This window comes from Bombina bombina, chromosome 2 (assembly GCF_027579735.1).
Source record: "Bombina bombina isolate aBomBom1 chromosome 2, aBomBom1.pri, whole genome shotgun sequence".
Taxonomy (NCBI): domain Eukaryota; kingdom Metazoa; phylum Chordata; class Amphibia; order Anura; family Bombinatoridae; genus Bombina; species Bombina bombina.
In genome coordinates, this window is record NC_069500.1 from 759480533 (window position 1) to 759494392 (window position 13860).

Genomic DNA, 13860 nt, shown 5'->3' on the forward strand with positions numbered 1-13860 from the left:
TGCCATGGTACAGTTGCCTTAAACAGTGATTACGGCTGGTTCCCTGCCTTTTGTGTCAGCTCAGGCAGCTGAACTGGTAGCCTGAGCTCAGGCATGTAGAGTGATTGCAATGAAAGATGTGACCATTTATACTGATTCAAGGTATGCGTTTAGAGTTGTGCATGATTTTGGAGTAATCTGGCAGAATAGAGATTTTGTTGCTGCTGATGGTAAGAGTATCTCACATTCTATACTGGTACAGGAACTCTTGGATGCAATTGCCACATAAACTAGCAATTGTTAAATGTAAAGGTCACAGTACTGACTCCACTGACATCAGGTATGGTAATGATTTTGCAGACACAATAGCTTAAGAAGCTGCACTTAATGGGCCACCACACCCTGACTACCTCAACACTAATACACATGACCAGTTACATATGGTAATGATTCCTGCACTAGCTTCAGATGTTGATGTACAGATGCTTCAATTTGGCGCAACTGATACTGATTTACAGACGTGGACGTCTGCAGGTCTGACCAAGGTCCAGGATGGCATATGGTCAGACGAGGAGGGGAGAGTGGGAATACCACAAATAGCTGCACCTTTGTTTATTAGTCATTTTCATGGTTTTGGGCACATAAGTAAACAACAGACCAAGAATCTAATGGCATCCAAATATGTCATTAAAGCCCTGTCGCACATGATTGATAGACAACTGGATAGATGTCTAACCTGTGCCAGAAATAATCCTGGAGGCCTTGTACATGGTAAACTTGAGCATTTACCACCCCCTGATGGCCCTATGCAGGTATTGCAAATTGATTTTACACACATGCCAACTGCCCAATGTGGATTCAAGTATCTTTTAGTCATTGTTGATCAATTCAGTAAGTGGGTTGAGGCATTTCCAACCACTAGAGAAAATGCATGTACTGTAGCTAAGATACTGTGTAAAGAAATTATCCTTCGTTTTGGTTGTCCATTACAGATAAACAGTGATAAAGGTACTCCTTTCACCTTACAGATTACACAAATGGTTTGTACTATGTTATCCATTGATTGGAAATTTCATATTCCTTATCATCCACAGTCTTCAGGGCAGGTAGAGTGAATGAATAGAACCAATAAAGATACATTCAGGAAGGGAACTGGTGGTATATTTATTAATTGGCCTGAACATTTACCTGCAGTATTGGCAGAAATCAGAATGACCCCTAGCGCCACTACGGGTTATTCACCTTTTGAAATTTTGATGGGCAGACCGTTTCCAACCCCATGGTGTAAACAAAAAGGTTCTCCTGTGGTAAGGGGGAGACATAAATGTTATAAGTGAAGAATATGTGAGTAAATTGATTGAAACATTGAATGGCATCTATGGTGATGTTTTTTCTACTCTCCCTCAACCCACAGGTGCCCAGACACACCCGTTCAAGCCTGGAGATACTGTCCTGGTGAAACAGCTCCACAAGAATAAGTCGTTGGATCCTCCTTTTGGCCTTCCAACTACAGTGATTGCTGTGACGAGAACCGCTGTCCTCACTGAGGAAGCAAAATCCAAAAAATGGAAAACAGCACACCTGAATCTTTCTTTTATGGGGCACGGAGCAGCAGACTTGCCAGGTCCACAGCACAATCACAAACTTCAAGAAACTCCAGCCACCATATCAGTTAAAAGACCTTTATTTTCTTATCCTGGGTCCAAACATACAACGTTTCAAGCCAATGTGGCTCTTAGTCATGTACATCTTAATTATACAGGTTCATGCTTTTTATACCCTCACCTGTTAATTGTTCATCAACTGTTCATTAACCCATTGTATGAAAAAACATGTATTGCAACATGCAATAGTGACACCTGTTGGTTGTAAAATATAGTACAATCTTTTTTACTTTTGATGTCTCTTTGTTTTTCAATAGAATGGGTGAACAGTATGCATATCATTTAAAATATAAACATAAAACCTATATACAATATTAAAAGAGGAGCATAAAATCCAAACATCTACAATGTCTACACAGTCTACAGAGTATGTTTACATCAATCATGATTTATTCCTTTGCAGAGTGTATTTCTATTGAGAAGAATTCTTTCGCTTTAATTGATTCATTTATCCTTTATTTTACCATTATAACACCCTGCCATTCACAAGCCATTTTTATGCGCCCATGATCAACCAGAAAATATGCAAACAATCCTAACCTTATCCATATATGATTCCCTTTAGTAAAATAGACTCCAATCAAAGTCTTTATTGAGGCCCTTGGGGATAAGGCAATCCAGTTTGTGAATCCAGAAGAGATTCCACAGGAGAACAAAAAGGTTCTCCTGTGGTAAGGGGGAGACATAAATGTTATAAGTGAAGAATATGTGAGTAAATTGATTGAAACATTGAATGGCATCTATGGTGATGTTTTTTCTACTCTCCCTCAACCCACAGGTGCCCAGACACACCCGTTCAAGCCTGGAGATACTGTCCTGGTGAAACAGCTCCACAAGAATAAGTCGTTGGATCCTCCTTTTGGCCTTTCAACTACAGTGATTGCTGTGACGAGAACCGCTGTCCTCACTGAGGAAGCAAAATCCAAAAAATGGAAAACAGCACACCTGAATCTTTCTTTTATGGGGCACGGAGCAGCAGACTTGCCAGGTCCACAGCACAATCACAAACTTCAAGAAACTCCAGCCACCATATCAGTTAAAAGACCTTTATTTTCTTATCCTGGGTCCAAACATACAACGTTTCAAGCCAATGTGGCTCTTAGTCATGTACATCTTAATTATACAGGTTCATGCTTTTTATACCCTCACCTGTTAATTGTTCATCAACTGTTCATTAACCCATTGTATGAAAAAACATGTATTGCAACATGCAATAGTGACACCTGTTGGTTGTAAAATATAGTACAATCTTTTTTACTTTTGATGTCTATTTGTTTTTCAATAGAATGGGTGAACAGTATGCATATCATTTAAAATATAAACATAAAACCTATATACAATATTAAAAGAGGAGCATAAAATCCAAACATCTACAATGTCTACACAGTCTACAGAGTATGTTTACATCAATCATGATTTATTCCTTTGCAGAGTGTATTTCTATTGAGAAGAATTCTTTCGCTTTAATTGATTCATTTATCCTTTATTTTACCATTATAACACCCTGCCATTCACAAGCCATTTTTATGCGCCCATGATCAACCAGAAAATATGCAAACAATCCTAACCTTATCCATATATGATTCCCTTTAGTAAAATAGACTCCAATCAAAGTCTTTATTGAGGCCCTTGGGGATAAGGCAATCCAGTTTGTGAATCCAGAACATCTCCCTAACTTTTAGGAGATGCTCTCTATCGCCCCCCCTCCTTGGTTTCATCACCTGGTCTATAACTAAGAATCTAAGCTGACTTATGTTGTGACCTGCAGAGAGGAAGTGAGAGGATACTGGTGCTTCTTTATTATTACACCTTATGTTAGATTTATGTTCCGTTATCCTCTCCCTTACCTCTCTGCAGGTCTCGCCAATATAAATAAATCCACACGGACATTTAATCATGTAAATAGCATATGTTGCTCTGCATGTAAAATGTTTGTTTATTGTAAACTTCCTACCACTCGTAGGATGGTAGAAGTATTTGCCTTTTATCATTGAGCTACAATGGCTACAATTTAAACATGGATAGCAGCCATTATTGCTACTACCAATTGTTGATTGTATACTTCTCTTTCCAGAGCCTATGTCTGTGTGTATGATCCAATCTCTAATTCTTTTATTTCTCTTGTACGCAATCATTGGTTCTTTTTTTAATTCTTCCACCTGTGGGTTGCATTCCCTAATGATGTGCCAATGTTTTTTTAGGATACCTGCAATCTTTCCACTCAATCTATTATGCTGTGTTACAAATATCATATTGTTCTCATTTCTTTTGTCTGTCTGTTTTTGGCTCTGTCCTAAACCCTCCTCAACATTCACAAGCTGTTCTGTTATTAGTTTTTCTGGGTAGTTCCTAGTGATGAACTTATTGGCCATTTCTCCCAGTCTCTGTTTGCACTTGCTACCATCTGAGACAATCCTCTTCACTCTAGTGAACTGACTCTTGGGTATTGCTCTGAACACACTTTCTGGGTGGCAACTGCCATACTGTAACAAATTATTCTTATCAGTTTTTTTTGTGTACAGGTCAGTCTCCAAGAAACCTTTATCCTTATAAACATAAGTATCCAAATACTCTACTCCTACCTCGCTCATATTTAAACTGAACTTCAATCCATTCACTGAACAATTAAGATCTTCTATAAATGATAAAAGGCTCACAACGTCGCCCCCCCACACGCCAAACACATCATCGATAAATCTCCACCAGGAGATACCATATGTTTGAAAATTCATATTAGAGTATACAAAATTGTCCTCAAAACTACTCATAAATATGTTGGCGTATGTGGGGGCGACGTTGGAGCCCATTGCTGTACCCTGTTTTTGGAGGTAGTAAGTGTCCATGAATAAAAAATAGTTCTGATAGAGAATGATAGTCAACAAATTTATCAGAAACTCAATCTCTTGGGCAGTATAATTGCTACTAGATTTCAATATGTTTTCTACTGCTGCAATTCCACTAGTATGCCTAATAGAGGTATACAAACTGGAGACATCTAGTGTAAATAATATGCATTTATCCCCAACCTGCCCAAGATTTTTGAGTTTGGATAAAAAGTCATTTGTGTCCCTTATATAAGAGGTAGTTTTCTGTATTAAGGGTTGTAATACTTTATCCAAAAAGACAGAAATGTTTGAGAACACAGACCCTATTCCAGCTACAATAGGGCGCCCAGGTGGTTTATTAATAGCTTTATGGATCTTAGGTAACACGTAAATAACAGGTCTAATGGGATTTTTCTCAAATAAATCATCTTTAAATTTCTCTGAAATGATCTCCCTCTTAACTGCTGATTGCAATATGTTCTCTATTTCCTTGTTAATTTGTATAGTGGGGTCTCTGGTTAGTTTTTCATATACTTGACTATCTGCTAGTTGACGTTCAATCTCCTCTATATAGTCTGATTTATTAAGTATAACCACCGCCCCACCCTTGTCCGCCTCCTTGATGATTATATCAGTATTACCTCTTAGTGATTGTATTGCTAATTTATCTTTCTTATTTTTTTGTACCAGTTTCCTTTTCTCATCTTTCTTTAATAAGATATTTATCTCCCTCTGAACAAGGTTCATATAGGTTGTGACACTGTATGTACTTGTAGGTGTAAATTTACTCTTTCTGTTAATACCAAAATCTTTAACATTATCAAATCTGATTTTGTTTTTTTGTGCCCCTTCAGTGAGCTTGTGACCAACATCTTTCTGTAAAGAAAAATATATCCTTAATTTTAGTTTTCTAAAAAACCTGTGTAAATCCTGAAAAACAGTGAAATCATTCAAAGTGTCATCCAAACAATATGATAAACCCTTATTTAATGCTGTGAGTTCCTCATTACTGAGAACATAATTAGATAAATTGGTTACTAAATTATTAGTGTCAAATAAAACATTGTCATACAAAACTTCAGATGCTAGATGTGAGCTAGCCACTTGTGAAACACCGTGATTAGTATTAGATTCTGAGAAATGTCCCAACAAAGCCTTGTTCAGAGAGTCACTGTTGCAAACAATATCACACTTATTCTTATCAAGGGGTTTCTGTATACAACAATTGATCTTATCCGCATTATTTGTGTTGCCAGTCTCATTATGAGCAATATGATCAAATAGGGTTACGCTATCAGATGCAATTTCATTTACTGTCCCCCTTTGTGTACTTCTTGTGGGTAATCGGTCTCGGGTGGCAGCCGGTGTACTCTTATGGTGTATAGGTATGTTAGCTAGTGTGTTGTTCGGCTTCTCATACCTGTAACCCCTCGGCTGGTTTCCCGTCTCCTCTGTTCCATCTTCCGTCAGTACCGGTAGCTTCCTCTCTGCATCCCACGTGTGCGGCGTGGGCGCTGACGCTGTGACGTCATCGCTAGGCCGACTCCGCTGTTTCCTGTGCTTCCTCCCGGCCCGGTGGTATCGATGTCCGAGTCCTCGGTTAAAAAACTGGCAGAGGACTCAGAACCACTGTGGCCATCTCCTTGGGCGGCATTTTGTCTAGCGAATCTTCTCTGTCCCCGCATCTGACTACTGGGGTTCTTGTTTGATCCTGCACTCTGACGCCACCTGTAGACTACTCCATGGCTGTAGTCCTGCTCATCCCTGATGAACTTCTGGCGTTTACGGCTCTCAAGTTGTTTCCTGTAGTCACTCACGGACTTCTCCACATCCATTACCAGTTTCTTGTACTCATCCAGGGGTAAGTTTTTTACGAGTTGCTCCTTTTGCACATTAATCTTATCTTTATATGCATTTATTTCTTGTTGGGCAAACTCGACTGTCCAGGTGATAATATCGAAGGAACACTTGTTAAGTATACTTTCAAACTTATCTGTGTATTCCTTCCTGTCAGCAAACAAAGTTGGACAAGTGGACATTCTCAACCCCCTGGGGATACGTTGAACTTTATGGTACTCTGACAAGGTTATAGCATGCAATTCAAGCACCATTTTCTTCTTAATCTCTTTTTCCAATAGTCTCCCTGTGGTTTCAGAGGGAGTGATGTTTAAAAAGTCTCTGTTACCTAGTACTGTGGCATTGATGTGTTGGGCTGTCTCCTCATCATACCCAAACACCATAGGTCCCAGCTGTGCATTATTGATTATATTAGATATGGTACCTTCAGCCATTTTTCTGGTGTGCACGTTAATCCCAAGGCCACAAACAGCAAAATCCAAAAAATGGAAAACAGCACACCTGAATCTTTCTTTTATGGGGCACGGAGCAGCAGACTTGCCAGGTCCACAGCACAATCACAAACTTCAAGAAACTCCAGCCACCATATCAGTTAAAAGACCTTTATTTTCTTATCCTGGGTCCAAACATACAACGTTTCAAGCCAATGTGGCTCTTAGTCATGTACATCTTAATTATACAGGTTCATGCTTTTTATACCCTCACCTGTTAATTGTTCATCAACTGTTCATTAACCCATTGTATGAAAAAACATGTATTGCAACATGCAATAGTGACACCTGTTGGTTGTAAAATATAGTACAATCTTTTTTACTTTTGATGTCTCTTTGTTTTTCAATAGAATGGGTGAACAGTATGCATATCATTTAAAATATAAACATAAAACCTATATACAATATTAAAAGAGGAGCATAAAATCCAAACATCTACAATATCTACACAGTCTACAGAGTATGTTTACATCAATCATGATTTATTCCTTTGCAGAGTGTATTTCTATTGAGAAGAATTCTTTCGCTTTAATTGATTCATTTATCCTTTATTTTACCATTATAACACCCTGCCATTCACAAGCCATTTTTATGCGCCCATGATCAACCAGAAAATATGCAAACAATCCTAACCTTATCCATATATGATTCCCTTTAGTAAAATAGACTCCAATCAAAGTCTTTATTGAGGCCCTTGGGGATAAGGCAATCCAGTTTGTGAATCCAGAAGAGATTCCACAGGAGAACAAAAAGGTTCTCCTGTGGTAAGGGGGAGACATAAATGTTATAAGTGAAGAATATGTGAGTAAATTGATTGAAACATTGAATGGCATCTATGGTGATGTTTTTTCTACTCTCCCTCAACCCACAGGTGCCCAGACACACCCGTTCAAGCCTGGAGATACTGTCCTGGTGAAACAGCTCCACAAGAATAAGTCATTGGATCCTCCTTTTGGCCTTCCAACTACAGTGATTGCTGTGACAAGAACCGCTGTCCTCACTGAGGAAGCCCCAGTATGGATCCATGCGAATCGGATAAAGAAAGCACCAGACTACATCAACCCTGGCCGTTCCATGATTCCATAGTGTCCCGAGTAGTGTGATACCTCTTGCCGGTAGCGTTCCTGGTGTCAACCATTATCATCCTGTTCCTGACCCTCATTCCTGGTGCGCCCCTGCACAGGCCCAAGCCATTCCCTAGTCCTGGTGTGCCCCGGCACAATAACAATAAAAGTATAATTGACTATGTCACTAATCTCTTATCCATCCCTCTCACCCGTGATGCAAGAGAGTTGTATGTGTCATCATGGGAAACTGACAATGCATTTGTTAAAGCTGCAACTAACTTATACAAGGTGACCAATCAGACTGACTCTTGTTGGGTTTGTGGCTATGTGCCTCATGGGGGAAGATGGGGTTATCCTTTTGTTGGCTTTCCTATCACCACAGACAACTTGACACAAATGATAAATGATGATACTATGTGGAATTTTACACCAATAATTAACACTGATAAAGGTTCTGAAAAGGGTAGGGTCCACTTAATTAATTGTGTAAACCATGGTGTTATTGTCTCCCATAATCTTAATGGTACTATTTTCCACCCCCGTATACTAATAATTAATAAGTCAAGGGCCCACTACAGTTGCTTTAATCTACAATGCAGCTACACCAGTTAATGCTACACTGTTAAATGTATGGGGTAGGTCTTATCTTTCTTTTGAGTATATTCATAATTTTACTGTTAATTAAACTGAATCACATAACACAATTCGTAACTGGTTTTGGCGGAACAATAGAAATATAGGTAAGCAAACAGGTGCTTCTCCAGAAGCCAAGAGGAGAAGATTTCCTTCCTGCCCTCCAGTTATTAAGTTACCTTATGGTTATTATTGGCTTTGTGAAAGATGGGCAGTTAAAATTATACCATGTAGTCATCTATCACCCTGTTACTCGGGTTACATATCCCCAGCATTAAGTATTCATGACACACTCCCTAGTGATAAACTGCGCACATGTAGAGCTTCTAGTTTCACAGTTAAGACTAGTGATGCAGAAATAGCTACTGCATTCTGGTTTCCTACTGCAGCTGCAGTGCGTTTATATTATAAGCTTAATTTATTTGCCACACTTGTAGATGCAGCCTTCCATTCTACCTCAGATGCTATAGAGTCCTTGACTATGCGCCAAGAACAAATAGCTCAAACCGCTCTCCAGAATAGAATGGCTCTAGATTATTTGCTAGCCGCAGAAGGAGGAGTGTGTTAGCGCATAGGTTCTTCTTGCTGTGTTTTTATTTGGAATAACACTGGTAGAATACACCATGATCTTGATAATTTTCATAACATTCAATCACAGATACGTAAATAGGCTAAAGGTCTCTTTGATGATATAGATTGGTCCTTTGGTCTGGGTTCCTGGCTAGGAGCCCTTGGTATGAAAATTTTAATGGGTATTGCATTTATTCTTTTTCTCTTTCTTGCTTTCTTTTTTTATACATAAGCTTACTGTGTGTGTGATTAATAAGCTTAGCAGTACTCACACCAATACTCATCATTCTCTTTTCCATAATACTTCTACTCAGCCATCTCTCTATAGAGTTCTTTATATTCGTTCATTTTTTCTTTTATGTTATTCTGTTAGAATAAAAGAGTGGTATGTTAGGATATGTTAGCATTACCGTTGCCATTTTGTCTTAGGCATCCATTTTGTCCAAGAAAGGTTTATTCTAGTAGCTTATTAGGTATCAAGAAATATGTAGATGTTATGAATATTTGTATAGCTAGAATGGCCTTGTGAATGTTCCTGGTGATGCGCCTGGAAGCCCATTATCTCTATAAGATGCCCACACGGCCTTGCTTTGGGCTGGGCTATGGGCCCAGATGTACTTTTTGTTATGGTTATAGAAATACTTCTTCTTTAAACTCCTTTTTACCCAATTATAATAATGAGCTTATTTCTTTCCTGAGAAACACTGTGTAAAATGATGTAGTTATGAACATGTCATTGTTTAACCCTATATGCTATTTATGCAGTAATCACTGCCTATAAAAGTATTATGTGCATCTTACAATAAACAGAACAGATGTTAGACTGATTGTTGCGGGGTCTAATTCCTGTTCTCTGGGATATCCTGTCATCAAGTAACCCATTGATTTCCAGGTGACAGTATAGGATCCAGGCCAAGTGGTGACTGACACATCCCCCCCCCCCCCCCCCCCGAAAATAACACCTAACAGCTGCCCTTTCTATGGCTTTGGAAGAGTTGGTCTTGCTGTTTTAAGGCATCGTTTTTTTTTAGCTCATAGTATTTAGTCCTATTGTGAGGGGAGGGGCAGGACAGGAAGTTGATGTAGGCTGCTGTTACAGCTACTGTGTTTGTGGTGTATCTTTTTGCGTTTAGAGTTATAATGGCCAGTGACGTTTGTTATTTGTCCTCTGATGACCGCCTTGGAGGCGCCCCAGATGAGGCCAGTGGTGTTTTGGTGTGGGGCATTAAATCCGTTATACGCTAACCATTGCATCTTCAGGTGTTTTTGAAATTCAAGATTGCGGTAAAGGTAAGTGGGGAAGCGCCAGGCTCTTTGGGGTGGCGTGTGGGGGAGTAAATGTAGTTGTAACCAGATGGGAGCGTGGTCTGAGATTATGATGGCAGTGATGTCAGTCTGTGGGACCTGTCTATGTAGTTGATGGGAGCATAAGAAGTAGTCAATGCGGGAGAACGATCCATGTGCTTTTGATACACAAGTAAAGTCTCTACTAGTCGGATGGCATGATCTCCATAAGTCCTTTAACCCTAATGATGTTTTAAAGGCAGTAATTGTACCAGTCTCTCTCTTGTGTCTCCTACCTTGTATTCTTGTCTGATTTGTGGCATGTGTATCAGCCCTGCGGTCTAGCGGTAGATCTTGGGTTAGAGTGAAGTCTACCCCTAGAGGTCTGTCAGCGTGTGGTAGTATGGCGGCTTGGAGAGAGTGCAAGAATTGAGGTAGTATGTGGTTAGGGCCATAGACATTGCATATGACATAGTGTTGCCCAGCTGTTTGTAGATTGGCTGTAATATATCTGCCTTGTAGGTCAGTGTGGATGGCTGAGATTTGAACTGGTAAGCCTTTTTTTGATTAGTATAGCCACTCACCTCTTGCGTCCTTCCATGGGGGTATAAAGGATCTGTCCTACCCATCTTGTTTTTAACTTTTCATGTTCTATGTTTGTAAGGTGTGTTTCCTGCAGTAGTGTTATATCAGTGTGAAGGTGCTTCAGGTGTTGTAGTATGATAATTCTTTTGGCTGGGGAGGTAATGCCTCCCACATTCCAAGATTCTATTTTAAGGGAGTGTGCCATGAGTATAGTGTGGTAATGGGAAGATTTAAAAAAGATTCCAAGAAACGAAGCTATAGAAAAAAAGGTATACGTTTATTCCTTAAAAAAAGTATGCGTGATGCATACAGCAATATCATTTGATGATTACGGTCAATACGACCGAAACTGGTCAGATTTGTATTGTCTAGACTTACCCATGCTGCTGTATCCATCACGCATACTTTTTAAAGGAATAAACTTATACCTTTTTTTTTATAGCTTCGCTTCTTGGAATCTTTTTTACATTTACTATGGTGGAAAATGGGGGATCCACTCCTTCATTTTAAACGAAGCTTTTTTCGTCTATTGGATACCTATTCTCCTTATGGCTACACATATTTACTTTAGGAGCAGCAGTGACCACTAAGCACTCCCCCAACTGATTGCAAACTTTGGATACCTGACATCAACAGAGACATCTGAGGGTCACAGAGTTATCAGCTGCATCCTGTGTGCTTTTGTGTGCATAACCGCACTGTCAGTCCGGATTGCACAGCCTACACAGCTCTTAGTGACAATATTGAGTAGGAAGCCGGTTCGACTGTTGATAGGCTCATCCTCATCATGTGGTACGCCACATGCAGCTAACACAAGAAGAAGGTGAAACCGCTTGTGCCAGAATGCTGTGGGAAAACTCACGACATCGGCTCTACTTGGCTCGACTGCACTATCCGTGCCAACACATAATATCTGGGTGAGTGCTAAACCGCTTGCTCCTTAAGTATTTTATGTACAGAACTGCTGCTGTAACTGATGATTGGGGGAGTATTCTGACTACACGTTGCTGAGTCTAGGAAATACATATAGCTGATTTCCTCACCCCTGAACATTAATAACGCTTTCATTGAAGTGACATTCATTTATTTATTTAGGCTTATCGAGCCTTGCTTTTTTGTAAAGGAATGTTTTACAGCATCAACATTTAAAGAAGTTGTTATTACTCGTATCCTTAAACACCACTCTCCTCTTTACTAATGGGAAGATTGTTGTGGCATTGAAAGTGTTCATTAGGGAGGGGCCGTCAACATTGCGGTGGTTCAGCAATGGGGCCTTTACAGTCCCATTTAAGTGTTTGTGATATGAAAGGTGTATGTGATTTTCTGAGGTTGTCATGTGAGTGCGCAAAATTGGTAATTCACATCTCATGGTGATGTTAAGCAGAAGTCTTTCCTGGATGAAGTCTTTCATCATTCTGGGCGGTATCCGGCACTCCTCCCACGATCTTGTAATAGGGAAAGATATGGCTATAAGATTAGTGGTTCAGGATGATCAGCGAGGGGCTGAACAGATTGTATGCATATTAGACAGGGAATAGAGGACACCAGTAAGAATAATATTAACATTAAAGCAATATTAAGAAAATGGAAAAAAACAAAACAAAGAAAAACAAAGGTAAGAGATACTCAGTCTATAAGAGTGTCTTAGAGCCATGCAGATCATGGTCTGTGAGGCAATTGGATTGAGAAGGGAACTGGGTGTCTGTGGCATTCTTCAACCCTCTCCATTCTGTGTTTCAGAGTCGAGGTACTCTTATATCTTATAGCTGCTGAGGGGTGAGGAAAAGATTAGGTCTCTTGGGGGTCATTATTCTTAATTTGGCGGGATAGAGAAGTTAAGCTTGTCTGCCCATGGTATGCAGCTTGTAGCAGAGGGGTGCAAACTCCTTTCTTCAACTGGTGACCTCTGCTCAGAAGTCCTGGAAAATGAACAGTTTGTGTCCTTCATAGGTGAGGTCTGGTTTGGCTCTGTATGCTTTCAGCACTGCCAGGTTTTCCTGATATCATAGTAACTTGAAGATGACTTGTCTGGGTCGCTGGTTAGCTCTGGCTGGTAGTGTCATACTCTGCAAGGGAGCAGGTTCAGGAGTTGGGAGCTGTTGTGCAGAGGTGTCAGGTTCTGGGGTTAAAGTTGTGTTTTGTCTGCGTGTGTCTTTCCTTTTTGGCATAATTAAACAGGTACAAGGTTTTAGGAAATAAAGGTGATGGTTTTATTTATAGGATAATTAGCAATGCAGAGATATGCAATTAGATAAGGCAATGTCCATAGGCTGTAGTATTAGGCAGGAATACAGATCTTTGTAATAACAGGCAGGATACTTGCATATGCTGTAGATTGGAACTGTAATAACAGACTGGAATGCAGATCTTTGTAATAACAGGCAGGATACTTGCATATGCTGTAGACTGGAACTGTGCAATAACAGGCAGGATATTTGCATATGCTGTAGACTGGAACTGTGTAATAACATGCAGAGCTTTGTAATAAAGGGCAGGATACTTGCATATGCTGTAGACTGGAACTGTGTAATAACAGGCAGGAATGCAGATTTGTAATAACAGACAGGATACTTGCATATGCTGTAGACTGGAAATGTGTAATAGCAGGCAGGAATGCAGAGCTTTGTAAAAACATACAGGATACTTGCATATGCTGTAGACTGGAACACTATAGTAACAAACAGGAAACTTGCATAGACTGCAAACTGGAACTCTATAGTATCAGGTAACAAGCAAGCAAAAGTACCTGAGTCAGTCTGTAGGAAATAGAGAATTTAGACAAGATCAATTGCCAGGAAATCAGTCCAAAAACGAAACACAGTGCCAAGGGAATATCCAGAAGAATAGTCAGGAAATGAAGCAGAAATCAGGAACCAGGAAATTCAAACAAATCTGTATTTCACTC